The following is a 23,637-nucleotide window of genomic DNA, read 5'->3' as shown; positions in this document are numbered from 1 at the left end:
GGTTTGATTCCCGGCTTGGGTCAGTGTCTGCATGGAGTTTGCACATTCTTCCCGTGTCTGCTTGGGTTTCCTCCCACAGTCTGAAGCATGTGCTGGTTAGGCGCATTGACCTGAGAAGGCGCTGGAGTGTGGCGACTAGGGGAATTTCACAGTAGCTTCATTGCAGTGTTAATGTAAGATTTACCTGTAACTAATAAATAAACTTAAACTTAACTTATTTCATGTCACCCTTGCAAGCATCCTTGAAGCTGAGCTTTATGCACCCTACTGGGCACCTGCCTCTAACTACCTAGCTACACAAAGAATCCTTGAGGAAACCGTCATCTTCTATCATGTGAACGTGCCCAAGTTAGTGAAGTCAGCTCTGCTAGATGACTGCCAACATATTTGGAAAAATTGCCTTCGAGAGGACTGCTGCATTCATGACTTTGTCCTTCCATGGGATGCCCAGAATATACCACAAACAGAAAAGATGAAGGTTGTGAAGCTTCCTTTGTTGATGGTTGTAAGTCATCCAATTTTCATAACCATACAATTGATGCTGAGAGCACAGGTCTCAAAGACAAGTATCTTGATCCTGGGAGTCAGCTTGACGTTACTCCATGCACATAATGTGGGCCAGCCAAAGATGGTATGTTTGGAGCTCTGTATCAAGAGACAGGTTGTCTGTTACCATGCACCTAAGGAGCAAAATAAATCCATGCCTAACCCATCAATACAACAGTTAATAAGGGGTAGATCTGGTCAATTCCATGGCTAGATCAAAGAGCTCTGTGATGAGGACCATCTCAGCTATTACCAATTCATTTATGTGCAAGATAAGAACCTAAAAAAGTAACCACAAGACACTCAAAACAGTAACCTATTGTAACCTAGTTCACAATAAAAGACTACATCTGTTTTACCAATGCAAAGTTGTATTAAAACACAATCTGTCTTTAAAATAAAGACCCTTCTCTTAGCCAGAGTATATATTAGGTTTTGCACTTTCAGCGTAAAGGCATGAACAGATAGGTTTCGTTGCATGAGGGCAAAACACTTCATCATTTAACTGTACAGAAGAATTACATTAAATGCCAGCATTGCAACAACTGTTCTGCTCACAACATAAGAAATATTAAAGACAAAAGTAATACCAAATGTTGTGCAATGTATGACTGAATGTAACTGAGCACAGAAAACACAGGGTGAATGCAAAAAGATTAACACAGAATTAGTTTGAACAAGGGTTGTTCCTGTAAACATAGAAGAAAGCAAAAGTACATTCATCATCATTATGTCAATGGCCCTGATACCAGAATATTCCCCATTATGCCCCATGTTGATGTATGTTTGGGTCAGTTAAATGGGCAATAGGAGAAAGGTATGTCATATATTCTTCTTGTGAGCATTAGAAAGGCAGAATTGAATCTCTGGGGCCCACAAAAATGCCCTGGCTGCTGCCAATCAGGAATCCCCCCCCCCCCCCCTACTTCTCTCTGGTAGTCCCTCTAAGCGAAGAGAACACTTGCCACAGAGCCTGTAGAACTACAGCCTTTGGTAAGAACCTGCGCATGGAGTCTTTTATTGTGGAGAGGTGTTGTGCTGCAGCTCACACGTGGTCCTGGCTGACCAAGAGGCTCTCCTGCTCTTACCAACTGCCATTGGAATGATCTGCAGGCTGATAATCAACCTGTTTGACCATGTTATGAATACATCTTCCATGAACATTAAGTCCTGGAGTGGCACTGAAACCCATAGCTCAAAGGTAGGGATGCTATCCACTGTGACAAGACATCACCCCCACTACTTACCTTCCTGGTGATAGCTTCAACCCATTTTGCTCAGCTGAATCTGGAGAGCTGCGACACGATGTCCATTTGACACTCCACAGCTCACCTAGTGGATGTAAATGAGGCCACAGCCTTAAACTCGCAGGGGTCCTCCCTGTCATGAATGGGTGACCAATCAATGGCCTCCAACAATCAATCATCCCAAAATCAAAATGGAATCCTATGAGTAAACTCTGGCTCAAGTAGCTACCAACAAGTACATTAAATCCGCTTGGCTTATAACGTCTTGGTTTGTTTTGAAAACACCCTTGCCAGCCTCCAGTCCTCTGACACTATTTTACTGTCTATAGAGTTTTGGTAAAAGGAAAATCTTCAGAGCTTTAGAAGAAAGCTGCCTTTCATGAGTTGGCTGTGACTTCCTTCCTGCCTTCTTCTCCATGTTTTCATATTCTAGCTCTCATTTACTTCAGTCAGTTGTTCTTCCTGCTTCTTGCACTTAGCCGTGACTCAATTAGAGTGGAGTTTATATGAAATAGACATCAGGCACCTTCGTTTTGTGAAGAATTTCAAAAAATTGATAGGGGTATTTCCGTCTTTTCGTTTTAAAAACGTTTGCATATTTTAGTGACATTGCACCTTGATGCGCGATTAATTCACTCGGGAGGCTAGGACGTACCCGGGAATAAAGGCTTTTATTCACAACAAGAATAGAGCATGCTGCTTAACAATACTGTCCCAGACTAAGGGCTACTAGGAAGTAGCAGTGACCTTTATACTCCTGCAAGAAGGCGGAGCCAAACGGAGTGTACCACAGAACAATGCTAACAGGTGGAACATCCTAACCCTAACCCCAACAGTAACAAGAGTAACATATGTACAAGAACCCATAGTGGTAACCATCTATGGCTCACCACATTCACCCCTCCTTTAAAAACAAAGGCCGGTGGGGTAAGGAGACAATACGAACTGTCCATATGTTCACAAGTTCAGCCATATCGGAGGGCCGCACCGTCTCTGCGACCTCCGCAGCACTGGCTCCAGTGCCGGTTCTGGTGACCGTGGTGACGACCCTCTCTCCGAGGTGGTGTCCAGTGACTCCTCCAGTTCCTCACACGCCTGTGGACCTCGAGGTGGCGACAATCTCCTGGACTCAGGCAAGCTGTACACGGGAGTAAGAGGATTAAGTTGAGGTCCCGATGCTGCCCGCGCCGTGTCAGGAGGGGAGAGAATGGGCAAAGGAATCCTAACCAGGGGTGCGGGAGTGACGGGGGTTTCCAGGTCCCCTGCAGGCACCAGATCTCTGATAGAGACCGTGTCCTCTCGCCCATCAGGATATGCCACATAGGCATATTGAGGGTTGGCGTGGAGGAGGTGGACCTGTTCAACCAAAGGGTCGGACTTGCGGGCCCTAACATGCCGCCGCAGGAGGACAGGTCCTGAGTACGTCAACCAAGACGGCAGTGAGGTCCCAGAGGAAGACTTCCTAGGGAAGGTAAACATCCGCTCATGTGGGGTAGCGTTGGTTGCCGTACACAGGAGGGACCGGATTGAATGGAGCGCATCAGAAAGTACCTCTTGCCAACGGGAGACTGGAAGACCCCTAGACCTTAACGCCAGTAAAACAGCCTTCCAGACTGTAGCGTTTTCTCTCCCGACCTGTCCGTTACCCCTGGGGTTATAACTCGTAGTCCTACTTGAGGCAATTCCTTTAGAGAGCAGGTATTGCCTCATGTCGTCGCTCATAAACGACGAACCCCTATCACTGTGGATATAACTGGGGTGGCCGAACAGGGTAAAAAGACTCCGCAGGGCTTTGATGACCGTGGGAGAGGACATGTCAGAACAGGGGCTGGCAAAGGGGAATCGGGAGTATTCGTCAACCACGTTGAGGAAATACACATTCCGATCTGTCGAAGGAAGGGGGCCCTTGAAGTCGACACTCAGTCGTTCAAAAGGGTGAGTGGCCTTAATGAGGTGTGCCCTGTCAGGCCGATAGAAGTGCGGCTTGCACTCTGCACATACCTGGCAGCTTCGAGTTATCGACCTGACATCCTCTATGGAGAGGGCAGATTCCGAGCCTTTACAAAATGGAAGAGCCGAGTGATCCCCGGATGGCAGAGATCATTGTGGAGGGCCTGTAGCCGGTCCTCCTGCACACTGGCACATGTTCCACGCGACAGGGCATCTGAGGGCTCATTGAGCTTCCCCAGACGGTACATGATATCATAGTTGTAGGTGGAGAGTTCGATTCTCCGCCTCAAGATTTTATCACTCTTAATTTTTCCCTTTAACGTGTTGTTGAACATGAAGGCCACGGACCGCTGGTTTGCCAGCCAAATAATGGCGCCAATGCCATACGGCCTCCACAATGGCCTGAGCCTCTTTTTCCACAGAGGAGTGCCGAATTTCAGGGCCTTGGAGGGTGCGAGAGAAAAAGGCGACGGGCCTGCCCGCCTGGTTAAGTGTGGCGGCCAGGGCGAAATCAGATGCATCACTCTCCACCTGAAAGGGGATGGACTCATCGACAGCGTGCATCGTGGCTTTCGCGATGTCGGCTTTTATCCTTTCAAAGGCTAGGCGAGCCTCTGCTGTCAGGGGAAAAGAGGTAGATTTTATGAGCGGACGGGCTTTGTCCGCATAATTGGGAACCCACTGTGCATAGTACGAGAAGAAGCCTAAGCATCTTCTCAGTGCTTTGATGCTAGTGGGTAGGGGAAGTTCAAGGAGGGGACGCATACGGTCTGGATCAGGGCCGATGACCCCGTTTTCCACCACGTATCCGAGGATTGCTAGGCGGTGCTTGCTGAATACGCACTTCTCCTTGTTATAGGTCAGGTTCAGGAGAGTCGCAGTGCGTAAAAACTTCTGGAGGTTGGCGTCGTGGTCCTGCTGGTCATGGCCGCAGATAGTGACGTTGTCCAGGTACGGGAAGGTAGCCCATAGCCCGTTTTGGTCCACCATTCGGTCCATCTCACGCTGGAAGACCGAGACCCCATTTGTGACGCCGAAAGGGACTCTTAAAAAGTGGTAGAGACGGCCATCCGCCTCAAAGGCCGTGTATTTGCGGTCCTCTGGGCGAATGGGGAGCTGGTGGTAGGCTGACTTCAAGTCGGTGGTAGAAACACCCAGTACTGCGCAATCTGGTTGACCATGTCAGATATGCGCGGGAGAGGGTACACGTCCAGCTGCGTGTACCTATTAATGGTCTGACTATAGTCTATGACCATCCGGGGCTTGTCTCCAGTCTTGACCACCACGACTTGTGCTCTCCATGGGCTAGTGCTAGGTTGAATGATCCCTTCCCTGAGGAGCCGCTGAACCTCAGATCGAATAAAGATCCGATCCTCAGCGCTGTAACGCCTGCTCTTAGTCGCGATGGGCTTGCAGCCTGGCACGAGATTTTCGAATAGGGAAGGCGGGGTAATTTTGAGTGTCGAGAGACTGCATGTGGAGCGCGCTGGACAATTTGGAGGCTGCTGTTCTCCCACTGAAAGTGGAGGGAGTGGCCCATCGTACTGCAGGGTCACACTCCTCAGGTGGACCATAAAGTCTAGCCCCAGGAGTACCGGAGCGCAAAGGTGCGGTAACACGAGGAGCCTGAAGTTCTCGTAAACTGTGCCCCGCACCGCTAAGGTTACCACACAGCTCCCAAGAACGATAACAGATCAGGACCTCGACGTCATGGAGATTGTCTGCCTGACAGTTTTCACACGGAGAGCGCACCGTTTCACTGTATCCGGATGGATGAAGCTCTCCGTGCTCCCGCTGTCAAACAGGCAATGCGTCAGGCGCCCATTTACCTCTATGTCCATCATGGACTTGTCGAGTCTGTGAGGCTTGGCCTGGTCCAGGATGATTGACGCCACTGTTGGATCCCAAGTGTAACTGCAGGCAGCTGAGAGAGCCGACGACGAGGACCCCTGCTGGTCTTCTGCGGCCGGTGTCGACCAAAATGGCTGCGCCCACGAATCGCACGTGGTCGATGATGTTGAAAACGGCGGCACCCACAGGTTGCACGTGGCTTGCATCGTCGTCATAGGAAATGGCGGCGCCCGTGAATCGCACGTGGCTGAAGACATCGACGAGGCCGGAGATGAGAAGATTGATCCTGGGGAGTCACACGCAGCACTGCTGGGCTTGGAAGGGGTCTTTGCTTGGCACACTTTTGCATAGTGCCCTTTCTTCCCACAGGCGGAGCAAAACACCGTCCTGGCCGGACATCTCAGACGAGGGTGCTTTGCCAATCCGCAGAAATAGCACCGTGGGCCTCCAGGAGCTGCCGCAGCCGTCAGGTCTGAAGTTGAGAGCATTATCGCGCAGTTCCGAGGAGCCCCCGGGTACAGTTGAGGCGGTGGCTGTACTTGCCACGATGTTCCCACGTGGTCGGTGGGGTAGGTTTCAAGACTTCTGGAGGCCGTTTCCATTGCATCGGCCAATTCTACCGTCTTAGCCAGGTCCAAGTTACCCTGCTCTAGCAACCACAGGCGAATATAGGATGAGCCGATTCCCACCACGAACGCATCTCAGATAAGATCGTTGGTGTATTGAGTAGCCGACACCTTCTTGCAATTGCAGGCTCTTGCTAGCTGTTGAAGTTCGCGCAGGTACTGTCCCGTAGTTTCGCCAGGCCGCCACCGTCGAGTGGCTAATAGGTGACGAGCATGAATTTCGTTCAGCTGTTTATGGTACAGCTTCTTGAGTAATTCAATGGCCTCTTTGTAATTTTGGGAATCACGGATTGTTGCATACACAGTGTCGCTCACCCTTGCGTGGAGGACCCGCAATCTGTCGGCGTCGGACTGGACTGCTGTCGAGGCGTCGATGTAATCCACGAAACACTTCAACCAATGGTCGAAAGTATTCGACACTCCCGCGGCACGCGGATCCAAGGTTAGCCGATCGGGTTTCAGCATCTGCTCCATTTTTCTTCGAACAAAATTTTCGGTATTTTGTTGTGAATAAAATTGATGCGCGATTAATTCACTCGGGAGGCTAGGACGTACCCGGGAATAAAGGCTTTTATTCACAACAAGAATAGAGCATACTGCTTAACAATACTGTCCCAGACTAAGGGCTACTAGGAAGTAGCAGTGACCTTTATACTCCTGTAAAAAGGCGGAGCCAAACGGAGTGTACCACAGAACAATGCTAACAGGTGGAACACCCCAACTCTAACCCCAACAGTAACAAGAGTAACATATGTACAAGTACCCATAGTGGTAACCATCTATGGTTCACCACACACCTATAATGATACGACAATTTTGCAGCAAGCAAATTGCTCTCTAACCGGGATAAATTGTGAATGTTTCATTCGTTCAATTGGGCAGTATGAAGGAAAAACCTAAGAAATCAAGCTTTTATCCATGATGGCCAATCAATTCTTATTGACTGTTATAAAATATATTTATTTAATTGTGTCAAAGTACCTCTTTCTATTATTGGAATGGTGAAGGCGTAAAAGCATAATATATTTAATTTACTGATGCGTAAATGAATAAATTCCAAATAATCCCTACTACATTCATTTCTGAAAGCAAAACAGGAGAGGAAAGATCCACAATAGGTGCCATGACCTCTTAGGAGCAGCAACTAATTGCATAAAAGGACCAACTTGTTCAATAATTTTGAAGGAGAGTTTCAAAAGCATGAGATCTAAAGAGATTGGAGGAGTATTCGGACATTGCACAGTCCAAATGGCATGCATCAAATTAGATCATACTTTCTATGATATCTATCATTTTCCATGCATTCTTCTGTGCTAATAGTGAATAAAAGAACAGACGTCCCCGCACTCCAGAACGTTAGTGAAACTATTGTAAGTGATTTCACAAGTGGTGAGTGGCACGGGTAAGTAAACTCCCTCATCGTAGAACAACAGGGTCCTGCAGTACAGGAGGGGTTCATTTGACCCACTGTCATTGGGCTGGCATAATAAATAGCAGAAATATGACTCCCGATTCAGAAAGTAGATGGCGGCTGTGAGAAATTGAAATGAAACATAAGGAGATGGTGAGGGAAAATGCATTAACAACAGGGACAGCCAGAAAAGAGTGGAGGAGTGAGAATGAAAGCATCAATATGTCCAATCCGGCCGGTGTGGAAGCTGTCTGACAAGTCAGGGTTTATCCTCAGTTGGCTTGACTGAACCAGTTTTGTAGACATGCTATTGATGAGCGGAAATTAATACTTAGGTCCTTAGATCCTGAAAAAGATTATGGTTTCACATAGAAACTCCCAAAGAAAACGACCTCAATTGCAACACACAACTGAAGTGCTATACAACGATAATCAGACTTTGAACTTTCAAGATCACTCTCAGCCCTTTACTTTGTAAGGAAAGCAACTGGCTGACAAGCTCCTAAAACAACATTAGTCATAAGGTATGAGGCAACCGGCTTTGTTGTAGATATGGCTCTGCCAACTTGGCTGCTCTCCAACATGGAAATGTATGTTGATTCTGTAGCTTGTCCAGTTGTAATTGGATCTTTGCAAATTTAGTAACTGCTTGTTCAAAGGAAATGAAGGCTGTCAGTTTATAGGGAATTTAGTTTAAAATGGCAATTTGGCAAGTGTGCTTTACAAACTGTAAGCAATAGGTTGACAATCTCTGCCAAATTGATTTTATGTGCACAATCGAATCGAACTAAGTGCGAAATACCTAAAGGGTTGTGCACAGTAACATCGATGCCTTACCGTACGGTCTCCTTGTCCCTCTGCCAGTTTATCATCATCTGTCTGTTGTTGTTGTTCCTCGGCCATGCTTGCTATCTTTTGGCTCCTGCTTCCCAATATAGTTCCTCTGGTCTGAGATTTTATTTTCTTCCAGCTGATGCACTTCCTCTTTCCTTTCTGCCTATCTGACGATCTGTTTGGTTTTCTCTCTCTCACACTCAAATTAAGAGTAGGAGTAGGCCACTCAGCCCCTCGAGCCTGTTCCACCGTTTAATAACGTCATGGGTGATCTGATTGCAACCTCTGCTCCCCATTCCCACTTACTCCCTAGAACCTCTGACCACCTTGCTTATCCAGAATTTATCTACCTCTGTCTTAAACATGTCCAACGACTTTGCTTCCACTGCCTTTTGGGGAAAAGAGGTCTGAAGACACACAACCCTCTGCGAGAATGAAATTCTCCTCATCTCTGTCTTAAGTGGTTTCATTTAAACATTTTCATGTCTAATAAATGTTTTTTTTCCTGTTGTTAAAACTAATTAACGGTCCTGTGACTCTATTCCTCCATGTTTTATAAGATAAGTACAAGTTGCGGTCTTTTGAACCAAGGTTAAATTCTGGGATCTTCCTGTCCAGTCATAATGTTCCCTGGGATCGTAACACAGGGCACCTAACATACTGCATATAGTTTTGGTCACGTTACTTGCATTGGAAATGGTTCATGGAAGGTTCACTGGGCTGATGCTTGAGATTATCTTTTGGGGAAAGGTTTGAGGAAGTTGAGCTTATGCTGATTGGAGATTAGAAGAATGAGAAGTGGTTGAAACATATCAGATTCTGAGGGGGCCTGACAGGATGTTTCCCCTCATGGATAAATTTAAAACAAGGGTGTTTAAAATGTTTAAAATTTAGAGGTTTCCCATTTAAGACAGAGATGAGGGGAAATTTCTTCTCTTAGAGATTCATTAGTGTTTGGAATTCTCTTCCCCAAAGAGCAGTGGATACTGAGCCATTGAATATATTAAGCATTGAGTTGGACAGATTTTTGATCTACAAGAGAGTCAAGGGTTATGGGGAGGGGGTAGAGGGCAGAAGGAAAGTTGAGTTAAGGCCACAATCAGGTCCACCATTGAATAATGGAGTAGACTTAAATGACCGGACACTCTACCCCGATCCTCTTTCTTATGATCTCATAATTTGAATGGGCAGCAGACAGATGTGGATCACAATGGAAGGTGTGTAGTAGCAAGCATCAGTTAAAGTCAAGGAACAGAAATTAGGGTGTAGCAGCCAGAATGTAGGTAAGCAAAGGAAGAAGAACAAACAGCTGGAACACATTCTCTAACATCCCCTGTACAGTATCTTGTGGCACCTCTCTGAAATCTGTACCCACGTTTATACATCATTGATCAGGAATTGTCGATGAAGTCTAGAAATTGCCATTAACATAAAGCATCTTTCTGGAGGCAATTATGCAATTATTGCAGATCAGCCCTTAATTTGAATACAGTTCAATTTATTAATTATTCCATTTAGCTGTTATGGCAAACAGAGCACATAAGAAAGCTCCAACTAGCAACTTTGAATTTGACGTTAATATAAATGGTTAAAAGTTAGCACTTTTTGGCCAATATAAGCAACTATCCATTTTAAATGTGAATGTTTTAAGTGGAGGAGGATTGTAACAGCCAATTTGTTTCACACAGGTGTAACCATGATAAGACAGCTTAAATCGCATTCCAGAATTAAACTGTGGTCTGCAAAATAATACTATCTACTAACTGGTGAAGGAAAATATATCTCCAACAATTGGGCCATTGTGGTTGATGTATGAATAGCTAATAGTTTTGTCAACTGTACACAGAAGTACTAAAAATATATACTTTTGAGAGCAAGTTACAGACGGACCAGATCCAACAGTCCACTTGGGTTTCCAGGAGAAATGCAAGTTACCCCTCTGACTATGCCAAAGCTATTACAATATCACGGTCGAACAGGAAGTAATGCCAGTACAGGAGCATAGACATACAAGTCTGATATATAACTCGCTCTTGTATCAGTAATGCGCAGTTAGTTTAGTTTGTAATTCATATGTTACTAAGTCAGCAGTTACCCTAAATTTTAACACTAGTCTTGCAACCAAAGTGTTATTACAGATACCTGTATTAGCCTTGTGTTAACAGTAACACAAGTACTACCTGAGGCAAAATAATAATGGACTGGTCTAGACATCTGTATCGACGTTGGCTTTAAGTCACTTTATTTATTACAGTCGCATCAGTTCCTCAATACCCTCTTGAATTTGATGGCTGATTGGACTTGATTGATATCACTGGACTTGACTAAGAATATGGCAGACTACTAAAGTTATACTCTGTCATGAGCTCTAATCCTGCCTACTAATGCAGAGGTGTTCAACCATCCACTTCAGTATATGATTGTCCACTTCTCCCGTCAATGATGGGTCACGTTTCCCAGCGCTGCACGCCGGGAACATAATTGCCGTAGATTTGCACCAGAATCATCCCCTCACACTGAGGCCACATCAGCATGCAATCACACTAACATGTTTCACAACAGTGCATACATGACATGCACCTGGAGACTTTCACTTGGCTCTTCACTTTGAGGTTCATTCGCCTACCTTGTCTTGGGCAACGCTCATGATATTGAGCACCTGGATCCGTTAGCAGCATCACATCACTTTCAGGGACACTCAGGTAAATCTCTACCTGCCAGACCAGCCTTTAAGATGAGGGTGTCTTTTCAATAGCTGCAGGGTGAGGTTTGGCTTGGTCAAGGGGCGATGTGGGGTCCGACAAGTTAGAGTTTACAAGGAGAGGCCTTGTTAGACAAGGGGGGGGGGGGGGCGAAATCCCAGGGTGTGTGTGTCTCCAGTCTCCACACTTTCTCCCCTCTCTTCCTTAATTCTCCACACACTCTCTTCTCTTCCACTCCAGTCTCCTCTCTTTTCCTCCAGACTCTCAGCTCTTCCATCCCTCCAAACTTTCCCCACAATCCTCCTCTCCCTCCAGTCCCATGTCCACAGAGCATAAACCTGGGCCTCTGGATTATTTGTCCAGTGCCATTAGCACAATGCCACCATTTTCCCACAAAATGATGTCAAACCTTTCAGGTAACAGGATGTGTCTGGGAATTAGGTTGCTGTATTTTTACACTGTGTACTTTACTGCATTCAGGAACATATCTTAATCATTACACTTTTCCTTCAGTGACCCAAATGAATGACCTCCTTTGCACTTTCCTCTCCTTCACCAGTTTAAGGCAGGGAATGCCAACTTCTTTAGCTATATTGTTACTCCTCTCTGGATGATGAAACTGTGCAATTTGCATCAGACCCATATAATTTAGGAAAGATTGGTTTTTTTTAACCTTGAAGGGTTTTTTTTCATTTTTGAATAAATTTATTTTACAATAGCAATTTTCCCTCATTATTTACACATGATGGCCACCATAGAACCTGTAGGTTGGGGAGTTTCTGTTTCGTGGAAATAATTCATGATGCGTGTTCACTGCTTCCACAATTTAGTAGTTTCTTTAAGATCCATCTTACCCTTAATCACCACCAAATCAATAATCCGGGGGTCAGTGACGTGAGCATTTTTCATGAACATTTCCCGCACTTTATCCCGTCCCTGTTTGAGGAATATAGAGCAGGAAACAGGATTGGTCTCCACTACCACACCCCTCCCCCAACTTGACCTGCTCAACCAACAGAAGCTCTGCTGATCATTTTGATTTGATTCATTATTGTCACATGTAAAGTATGGTGAAAAGTATTCTTTCTTGGGCACTATACAGACAAAGCATACCGTTCATACAGAAGGAAAGGAGAGAGTGCAGAATGTAGTGTTACAGTCATAACTAGGGTGTAGAGGTACGTCCATTCAAAAATCTGATGGCAGCAGGGAAGAAGCTGTTTTTGAGTCGGTTGGTACATGATCTCAGACTTCTGTATCTTTTTCCTGACGGAAGAAGGTGGAAGAGAGAATGTCCAGGTTCCTTTCACACAGACGGATGTAGCGCAGCAAAAAGGAAACTGAATACATGTAGGTTTCAGTTCAGTGATTCTTCATTCCAATGGCACCAACAAGTCAAAAATGTTATTTTAAGGATACACAAAATTTAAACTTGTTGAGAGTCCCCCGATCCATAAAGTTTCAAGCTGGCCTGTTGTCTCCCTTTCACACCTGAAGCATTGGCTCTGTGAGCACGCTGAAACCATTCTCCAATCCTGGAGCTGCATCTAACCCGGTTAACAGCCAACACAGTGACTATGGGGTACAGTGTCCAAGACACAGAAATCAGATGTCAAGAAGACTGCACCATTTTCCGTTACAAACTTTCCTGCTTATGAGTTGCTATCGCAGCAACTATACCTATTAAACAATTACTGTTTGCCAAGCAACTACATCATTAACTAGTTTGATTAACCTATGATAGCTAAGATGTCAGAACAACATTGTGAAATATTTTCTCCAGTAATCATAGATTTGGGCAAATATGAGGATTGAGATTATATCCAGCATTCATTCAATATAGAACATAGAACAGTACAGCACAGAACAGGCCCTTCGGCTCACGATGTTGTGCCGAGCTTTATCTGAAACCAAGATCAAGCTATCCCACTCCCTATCATCCTGGTGTGCTCCATGTGCCTATCCAATAACCGCTTAAATGTTCCTAAAGTGTCTGACTCCACTATCACTGCAGGCAGTCCATTCCACACCCCAACCACTCTCTGCGTAAAGAACCTACCTCTGATATCCTTCCTATATCTCCCACCATGAACCCTATAGTTATGCCCCCTTGTAATAGCTCCATCCACCCGAGGAAATAGTCTTTGAACGTTCACTCTATCTATCCCCTTCATCATTTTATAAACCTCTATTAAGTCTCCCCTCAGCCTCCTCCGCTCCAGAGAGAACAGCCCTAGCTCCCTCAATCTTTCCTCATAAGACCTACCCTCCAAACCAGGCAGCATCCTGGTAAATCTCCTCTGCACTCTTTCCAGCGCTTCCACATCCTTCTTATAGTGAGGTGACCAGAACTGCACACAATATTCCAAATGTGGTCTCACCAAGGTCCTGTACAGTTGCAGCATAACCCCACAGCTCTTAAACTCCAACCCCCTGTTAATAAAAGCTAACACACTATAGGCCTTCTTCACAGCTCTATCCACTTGAGTGGCAACCTTTAGAGATCTGTGGATATGGACCCCAAGATCTCTCTGTTCCTCCACAGTCTTCAGAACCCTACCTTTGACCCTGTAATCCACATTTAAATTAGTCCTACCAAAATGAATCACCTCACATTTATCAGGGTTAAACTCCATTTGCCATTTTTCAGCCCAGCTTTGCATCCTATCTATGTCTCTTTGCAGCCTACAACAGCCCTCCACCTCATCCACTACTCCACCAATCTTGGTGTCATCAGCAAATTTACTGATCCACCCTTCAGCCCCCTCCTCTAAGTCATTAATAAAAATGACAAAGAGCAGAGGACCAAGCACTGATCCCTGTGGCACTCCGCAATATGACCTTCTTAGTCCATTATCTTTCAATAGATATTGTGGGAACATCTGAGAAGTTAGAAGCACCATTAATTTATTGTTTCTTGATAGGATCTGGGATAGATAGTGGGTCAGACATGTTGGGGTCTATGACATTTAGGTCTTCAAAGGTTTCATGAGCAGGAACATCTGTTACTTCAGTGTGGTCTCACAATATGATATTTCTGCATCTTCCTCAGGTACAGGCGTATGGGCTCTCCTTGCACTAAATTTACCCTCTAAATTCATGACACAGGTCAGGTCATTCTCGGATTCAGTGTCACTATCCGACTCTTCATCACTTAAGCCACTAACAGCAGACACTTCAGTGACTCTGCTGCTTGATACTACATAATCTACAAAACATTGGGCATCAAGCATCTTACCTCTGTGAACCATCTCTTGAGATTGCTCTCCAGTTACAGGTTTGACAACTTAAGTGTGACCACCAGCATCAAGACATTTGACAATTTTCCAGGGTTCGGAATCCTCGGCATCTTGTACCTTATTTTGATCCTTTATATTCCTATTCCTGAGGAATGCTACTGCACTGATCCGGAGATCAACATCATTAACCTTGGGGTCATGTCATGCTTTTCTTCTCAGCTCTTCTTTCTCTGTCTTCTTGATGCCATCTCAAATGCATTGTTTAGCCTTGTAGGATGCACAGCTATCCAGTCATCTGCTTGACCATCATCTTCAGAATAAACATACAGCTCAAGTGGATGGTCTGCTGGAAGAACTGGGCCTCTTCCAAAGAAGAGCTTGTGTGGAGAATAGCCTGTTGAAGAATGTGAGGTTCCTTATATACAGTTCTGGAAGGTAATCAGGCCACTTTTGTTTGTTTTCAGGAGGTAGGATGAAAAGTCTGTCATGAAGGCCGCAGTTGAATAGTTCACATTATCCATTACCCTCTGGCTGTTAGGGGTCAGTGTGCATACACCTTGCAAAGCTCTTGTATGATCTTAGTCTCAAAAGTTGCATCTTTGGTCGCTGTGCATTCTGCATAAAACACCAAAATGAATGAACTAATCATGCAATAGAGTACAAGCTAAAATTGAGACCTTCTGTGATTTGTCTGTATAAACTTGGTGAAGGCCTCTGTTAGTACGAGAACATTTTTGGTCCCATTGTTGCTGGGGCTGAGGACTGTGAAACCCATAGCAAGTACTTCCAATGGCCTAGCAGCAGTCAGCGATCCCATGCTGGGATAAAGCCCCTTCCCTGCTTTGGCCAAAGTACGCCTCACAGTTCTGACAGTAATTGGCAATATTGGCAGCCATCTGTAGCCAATAACACTACTTTCTTGTCAGTGCAGTTGTCTATTCTGATGCTTGGTGCCCTGCCTGATCGTGAACTGCTTTCAACACCTGATGCTTGAGACTGTCAAGAGGGATGAGTTGCTGCACCTGCCTCCTGTTGTAATGGACAAATCAATAGAGAAGATTACCGTTCCCGTGACTTTTTTCCAGCACCTCAACAGTTTAAATGCCTGTTTGGACTCCTTCATAAGGTAGTGTTGGGTAGGTGGACGTTTAGCTCTCAGTAATAATGAAGTCTACAGATGCCTTCATCAACAAGTTGTTGGCTGAGATTTTCCTTTAAAATAAATGGCAAAGGTGAGACCATGCATGGCTTTAACCTTCTGGGTCTGCTTTGGATCTCAATCATAAGCATATCAGTGATACTTTGATCAATCCCTGCAAGGACTCCATGGAGAATTGGAATATGAATGCTGTCATTTGCTTAAGGTATCAGCCTTCATCCACTCTAACCTGGCAAAGGTGGGATTCCTTCTATGGTCATTCTTCCAGCTGAGGCATCAGCATTCCCATTATTTTTGCTGGACCTATATCTTACCTAGTGAGGGAGGAAGGGAAGAAGTTGCACTTGATGGAGATTCTATTCCTGCTGCTTGTAGGCTCTGTGATCACTGAGGACAGTTTAAAGTGCCCAACACCACTGTAATTCCAGCGCCTGTTTTCAGTATCTCTTGGGCATGATTGACCTTGAGGCTTGCTTTGAAGGTAGGATAGCAAAGATTGGATCAGTGTTTGCTATGTAGTAATCTTGTAACACATTTGTCCCATGAGAATGATGCTTACATCTCCTCCAGTGCAGACGGTCCCCTCTCTGATGGTAGCTTCTCTCCTGGTCTAAGTAATCCCATCTTTTCCTAATATCATAATAAACACGCAACAAAGACAGAAGCTGGGGCTTGGTGCTAATCAATCTCCTTAGCTCCATCCAGACATTTTGATCACTCACTGCTTCATCCAAGTGATTTTTCAACAGAGTTTCCCATGTTAGTTTGAAGGAGGGGTCCAGTAGGGCAAACAGGTTGACAAGCTCCTGGGATACTAAGACAATGTCCTCTCCTTCAGACTGCTTCTGTCTGAAGAATTTCTGCTGCAGTTGCGACACCCTTGTCAGGATGTCAAAGAGCAGTTGGGGGCTCTTCCCGACATCAATGCCTCTCCCTATTATTTCTTTACGGGATTTTCCAAACCAATGCTCCATCAGGAACACTGCTCACTCTCATTGAGGCTCTTGGATGCCATGCTCATATGCGCATCCTCAATTCAGCCAAAGGCTCGCCGGACACTTCCGGTCTCCCTCCAAATATTCCAGTTTCTTCCAGTTAGTAGATAGAAGGTGCATGAGGGGATACTCCTTCCTTCCTCTGCTGAGTTAAGGGAGGACACATTGGAAGCCAATTCCTTATCTCTGATCAGACCTTCAACTTCATCCTGCAAAGTCTGGGCCTCTGCTGGAGCTGAAGCCAAGCCATCCTGCCAAGCCAGTTCGAGTTTCTCAAACATATGCTCCATCTCTGCCAAGCACTTTTCCTTCTCTTCAGACATTATTAAAGACACTGAGAGTGACACAAGATGTTTTGCTATGACAACACCGCCTGCAGTGTCTACCTGATGGAACTGTTGACCTGAATCTAGTCAGTTACAAAAATACTTGCTAGGGTTTGCTGCCTGCATTGTGGAATTCTGCTAATTATGTCAACATGTACTGTGGGAAAAATCACACTGAACACATAAAAGTTTCAGTTCAGTGACTCATTATTCCACTGGCACCAAACATTTTAAGTTATAAAATAGTAATTTTAAGGATGCAAAAGATTTAAACATGTCACAAAGTCATCCCCTTATCTGAACAGTTTCAAGCCGCCTGCCTTCTGCTTTTGGCATTCATGGAAATGGCTCCGTCTACACGAGCTTGCCAAAGGCCCTCTCCAATCTCAAAGCTGGCAAGGCTGCACTGACCCGGCTGACAGCCAAAAGGACAACCGGGGAATCCAGCGTCCAGGCCCATGCCTAGAACGCTCCACGGAAAATATCCTGCAGAGAATACCCCACAGAAGTCGCAAATTGGTGACAAGGTGACTCCCCACGACACAGAAATAGCAGAAGAATCACCAAAAAGGCTGAGAAAGGGAAAAAGGAAAACTAGAAAGGTCTTGACAAGAAGAGGTAATCACAGGGATAAAAAAAATGTTTGATTATATGCACTGCCCAGAACATAAATATTATAGAAAGAATCATCAGATGAATTCTGTTGAATTAGAAATTTGTGAAATCTCAAACTGACTTTGTCACTTTTAGCCCTGAACAAGGATAAAATCGATATGGAACAAATGTGCATTTCATCCCTGATGTGCATTATGTTCAACGTTTTCATTCCTGCAAATTGGTTACCAATAGCGAGGCAACTGCAAAGCTGCCTATAACAGAGAATAATGGTGTAGGCAGTGGTTTTCAACCAGTGTGCTGTGAAGACCTCCATCCCCCCCAAAGCGTGCCATGAAAAAAAATTCAAAATGATTCAAAACTCATGGAATTAAACTAAAACTAACCTTTGTCTTCAGCTCTGTGGTTGGCATCTCCAAGACCCAACGAACTTTGGACCTCCCGCGCATGTTCCGCTGGGAAAGAGCTGCACATGCGCAGTTTAGATTTTTTATGTTGGTTAGGCCCATGCACATGACCAACGGGACTTGGAGCTGACAACAAAAGTCCCATGCACCCGCACAAAAAGCAAAAACTCAAAGAGGGTGCAAAAACCCTGGGAGAAGTGAGCAAAACAGGGAAAGGTTAAAAACAAAGTTTCTAGTGAACGAAGAGGACAGGGAAAATCGAAGATGTGCCTCAATTTATTTTTATAGAATAGAGGTGTGCCAAGACATATAGAAGGTTGGGAACCACTGGTGTAATGAACAGAAAGCACTAGACTACTATGACAAATCTTAACAGGAACACATATTAACACTGCCACATATCTGGAATTGGGAAAAATAAACAAGATGATCTCATTCTCCCGAAGCAAGATTTCGAAAGAATCCCTCGACTGGATCACACTGCTTGTGCTATATAGGGTTTACACCTATTATTCAAGCCATCACCTGCTAAACACAGGGAATTAGAGACACAGGCCCCAATTTTAACTCTGTTCAAGTAGGTGGGTTTTGAATGAGTTAAAATTAGCCCTACATTTTCTGAATTCTGCAGTTTGAGTTGCTTCTGTCAGGGAGGGGGCCTATATATTCTGATGTGTGGAGCTGCAGTTTACAGTGAGGTAATTTCTAAGAAATTCTTGTTTATATTCTGCATTAAATGAGCTGAGGAAGATCACTAAAGCCGACATAGTGCTGTGCTTTGCTCTTATTAAACTGAAAGCATTCATTTAGTTTATGTATGTGTAGCTCACATTGATGCTGCAATGTTTGGTTAAGTGAACAGCCCACACATAAAACTGTGTACACATCTGTATAAAATTCATTTGTTCCCAACCCACCTACACCCGGAATGAAAATAAAATTATAGATCGGAAAAAGTGTGTTACTTTAAACTATTTGGGGAATATTACACGAATGGTGTAGTTTACCCAGAGATGATTCATGTTGATATTTATACAATGGAATCCTGCCTTGTAGTGTAATAGTTTACATGCTGCATGGACGCATTAGAAAAATGTGGGTCATCGGCTCCGGTTTTTTGGATGTGCGAGCAGCTTCAACATCACTTGCAAAGGTGAGTTTTCCAAAAACTCAAAATAATGCAGCTAATCTGAGAATTTGAAATTAATTCATTCATCAGACTTTGATTAATGACTCACTGCCTGCACATATACAACGATGCCGGGACTTACATTATCCAACATAATTGAAAGTCCCTCTGAAGTTTATCGGCCAATTAAGAGTTTTCAAATATTGAACTGACCAGCACAATCGAGACACAAGAATTAAAAGGTGGGTGAGTACAATACAAATAAGAAAAAATACATTCAACAGGAAATTACATTGGGCTGCGCCGGTTATACAAATATAAATCATACGCCTAGGTACCCGCCACAGTGAGCAGAGTGTCCATAGTCATTCCCTGCTGCATGTGAGGCAGCCACCATATTGGTAAAAGATCCTGCATAGACGAACACCCCCGTTAAGAATTTGGCACATTGAATGAGCAAATGTGGGGAGGCACTGGCCTAGTGGTATTACCGCTAGACTATTAATCCAAAAACTCAGCTAATGTTCTGGGGACCCAGGTTCAAACTCACCACGATGGTGGAATTCGAATTCAATGAAAAATATCTGGAATTAAGAATCTACTGATGGCCATAAGACATTGGCGGCACGGTAGCACAGTGGTTAGCACTGCTGCTTCACAGCTCCAGGGACCTGGGTTCGATTCCCGGCTCGGGTCACTGTCTGTGTGGAGTTTGCACATTCTCCTCGTGTCTGCATGGGTTTCCTTCGGGTGCTCCGGTTTCCTCCCACAGTCCAAAGATGTGCAGGTTAGGTTGATTGGCCATGCTAAAATTGCCCCTTAGTGTCCTGAGATGTGTAGGTTAGAGGGATTAGTGGGTAAAATATGTAGGGATATGGGGGTAGGGCCTGGGTGAGATTGTGGTTGGTGCAGACTTGATGGGCCGAATGGCCTCTTTCTGTACTGTAGGGTTCTATGATTGTCAATTGTCAGAAAAACCCATCTGCTTCACTAATGTCCTTTAGGGAAGGAAGTCTGTTGTCGTTACCTGGTCTGGCCTACATGTGACTCCAGAGCCGCTGCATTGTGGTTGACTTTTAACGGCCCTCTGGCGACTAGAGATGGGCAATAAATGCTGGCCAGCTAGTGATGCCCATGTCCCACAAATGAATAAATAAATTGGACCTACAGCCATTTTCAGGTCCCCATCACCAACTTATTTTGTGAAAAACAATATAGGGACATTCGATTCACAGTTCAAGAATCCATCTTTTCATCAGAATAGAAAAAAACATCTGTGTCCCAGAGGCAGCTCATCAGGAACACTAGGATTGGTTGGCTCAGACATTGACCATAGTCATAGTTAGAGTTGAGGCTGGATGGAGGCAAACAGGTCGTGGTGGGGGAGAATGAGTTTGCAACCATCTGAAGGTGCCTCTAGGACACTAAGGCTGGCATCCTTCCACCATTCACACCGATGGGATTTTCCCATCCCGCCACAGTGAATGGAGATTTGGCTGGCCACCAAATTCTCCAACATCGCAGTAGCAGGAGCATGGCATGAACAGCAGGTAAGGTCGTGCCCCAAGTTTTCAATTTTATAGCTACGTTATTGTGTTCCCCTCAGTTCTACATTAACTATTATTAAGGGAGCTAAGAGACAGCTTTGGAGACATTTCCAGGTCATTGAGAATTGAAATGCTTTACCAAAGGGAATATTTGAGGCAGAGGCCATTGCACCTCTTCAGAAAAAAAAAAATGGGTGAATCCTGGAAGCAGAAGAAGATGAAGCACTCACTCTAGTGATGAGGTGACACAGACACAATGGAATAAATGGATCTATGGGGCTCTACGATGATCAGCAAAATACCTACTGGTGCTTGGGGTTGCATTACACTGCTAAGGACACATGATACCTGGCACTCAACAAAGAGGAGTGTCAAATGAGGCACAAGTTCAGCAAAAAACTGTCAACATGTAGTATCACTTGGTGGAGGAAAATCTGCAACTGAGGTCAGCAAGAGCTCCATGACTGATAATGAAAGCCAAGGTAACATTTTACACCACAGGTACCTTCCAGGTGCAAACTCAACAGTTAACATGAACCAGCTGCTATATTGCAAACTGCTCTATCTTAATGCCCTGACTTCTTTGTGAATGGGGGATTTCAATGGAAGAGTGGATGTGGAGTATGAGGCATGGTCTTTCTGATTTGAACATTATGGACTTGGAAAGACAAATGAGAACGGGCAGAGATTACTTTAGTTTTGGTGTAGCCACAGGCTTTGGGTAACTAACACCTTCTTTCAGAACAAGCTAAGTCACAAAGTTTCCTGGTGTTATGATCTCAGTTAATGTTACTTCTGGACGGATGACCCCCAATGGAACCCTTGCTCAGAAGATTGTAAATTTTACTTATTTAAGAAACCATGGAGGAACAGACTCACAGGACTACCAATTAGCTTTTAACATGAAAAACACATTTATTATATATAAAAAATTTGATTGTAATACAATACAGCCCACTCTCCCCACACATCTTCACAAATGTACGCAGATTTCAAGGATAACACAGGTTACATAATCTTTCTTATGCTATAATGTCCCTGTAACCCAACATCCTGACTGTAGTCAAACAACACCCTGCTCTGAGATCCAGTGACAGATGCTACTTAATCGATCCTCTGTAGATTTCTGTTCAAATTCCCCCTAGATGATTGTCACACAAGTGTTTCCAAACTCCACTCTCAAAAAGACATATTTTAAAATATTTTTTCAAACAATGCTTCCCTCAGCTTTTTAGTAAGGATCCACCTCCAGGCTTTCCAACTCTTTTAGTATTCCTTTTATCTTGAATTGTCACAAGCATCCAAACTTCTACACACATCTCACGTACCCATTTCCCAATTAAATACTATTGTTTTCAAAGGCTGGAATAAGGACACCAAACTTACGATTGCTTCAGATGTCCGGCTTTTCCCTAGCCAACTTCCCCCATGTTTGCACTCCCAACTCTATCTTTCGCTTCAGTGACTAGTACCCTGTTCCAATGGCAGCTCCTCTTTGTTCCTTTAACATCAAATTTTCTGGAAACTTCTAGATTTGAAAACTAACTGTCCTTTAGCTTCTCTACAGCTTGCATCTGTACCCATTACTCTGTTGTATAGCTTTCCTGCTTCTAGCAGAGGTATGAGCTGTTTCCTCTTATCTCCATTTTCATCTCCAACTACCTGGTTCCAGTTAAACAATAAGGGCGCAATCTTACCAGCTGTTCACACCATGCTCTTGCTGCAGTGAGGTCAGAGAATTTCGCGCCCAGCCAAATCCTCGTTCACTGCAGCAGGATGGGAAAATCCCACCAGCATGAACAGTGGTACATTCCAGCCTAAAACTCTAAAGGTCTTCTCCCTAAAAGTGGCTCTTGGTTGCTAAACAACATCTCATTCTTTCCCCAAGCTTGTGTTTTCTTTTCCCATTGTAAACTGTTCCCATTGTAAACTGTCTCAGCATAATAAAAGGGCGGCACGGTAGCACAGTGGTTATCACTGCTGCTTCACAGCTCCAGGGACCTCGGTTCGATTCCCGGCTTGGGTCACTGTCTGTGCAGAGTTTGCATATTCTCCTCGTATCTGTGTGGGTTTCCTCTGGGTGCTCTGGTTTCCTCCCACAGTCCAAAGATGTGTGGGTTAGGTTGCTTGGACGTGCTAAAATTGCCCCTTAGTGTCTTGAGATGCGTAGGTTAGAGGGATTAGCGGGTAAATATGTAGGGATATGGGGTTAGGGCCTGGGTGGGATTGTGGTCGGTGCGGACTCGATGGGCCAAATGGCCTCTTTCTGCACTGTAGGGTTTTTATGAAAAACAGATTGAACTGAAACCACAACCCCAACACATGAAAACACCTTTGTTTAGCATGAATCTAACTAGAGTTTTATCCTTTCTTACAAAAAAACACTAAATTAAACCTACTTAATTCTAAAACTTATTGGGTTTCCTCTGGGTGCTCTGGTTTCCTCCCACAGTCCAAAAGACGTGCTGGTTAGGTGCATTGGCCATGCTAAATTCTCCCTCAGTGTAGCCAGATAGGCGCTGGAGTGTGGCGACGAGGGGATTTTCACAATAACTTCATTGTGTTAATGTAAGCCTACTTGTGACACTAATAAATAAACTTTAAAAACCTTAATTCTAATATTTAACACTACAAATATAGATCGACACTTAAAACGACCTCTGTTTTCTGACAATGGAAATATCCAGCACCAGAGTATTGATGTTAATGATCAGTTAATTATGTTGTTAAAGATACGCAGATAATGTGTATTGTTTGATGAAGGGCTGAGGACACATATAAAGAGTCAGAGGAAAATTGTTTAATTTAACAAGTCTCTGTTATTGATTTTGATTTTTCTTCCAGTGCCCCTTTTAAGGGGCTTCTTCGTGTTATGGCCACATGAGAATGTGTACAAATGACTCCTCGATGATACCACGCTCAAGTCTAACCATAACAGGGTTTGTTGAAGGAATTTTAAAAATGGATATGAAAATTCAATACCCGTGTTTAACCATTTACATGCTGTTTGAAAAGAAATGTGTCTGGGAGATCTTTTTTGAGGTTTAAAACAA

Source organism: Mustelus asterias, chromosome 7 (genome assembly GCF_964213995.1).
Source record: "Mustelus asterias chromosome 7, sMusAst1.hap1.1, whole genome shotgun sequence".
NCBI classification, from domain to species: Eukaryota; Metazoa; Chordata; class Chondrichthyes; order Carcharhiniformes; family Triakidae; genus Mustelus; species Mustelus asterias.
This window is presented reverse-complemented; position numbering follows the sequence as displayed.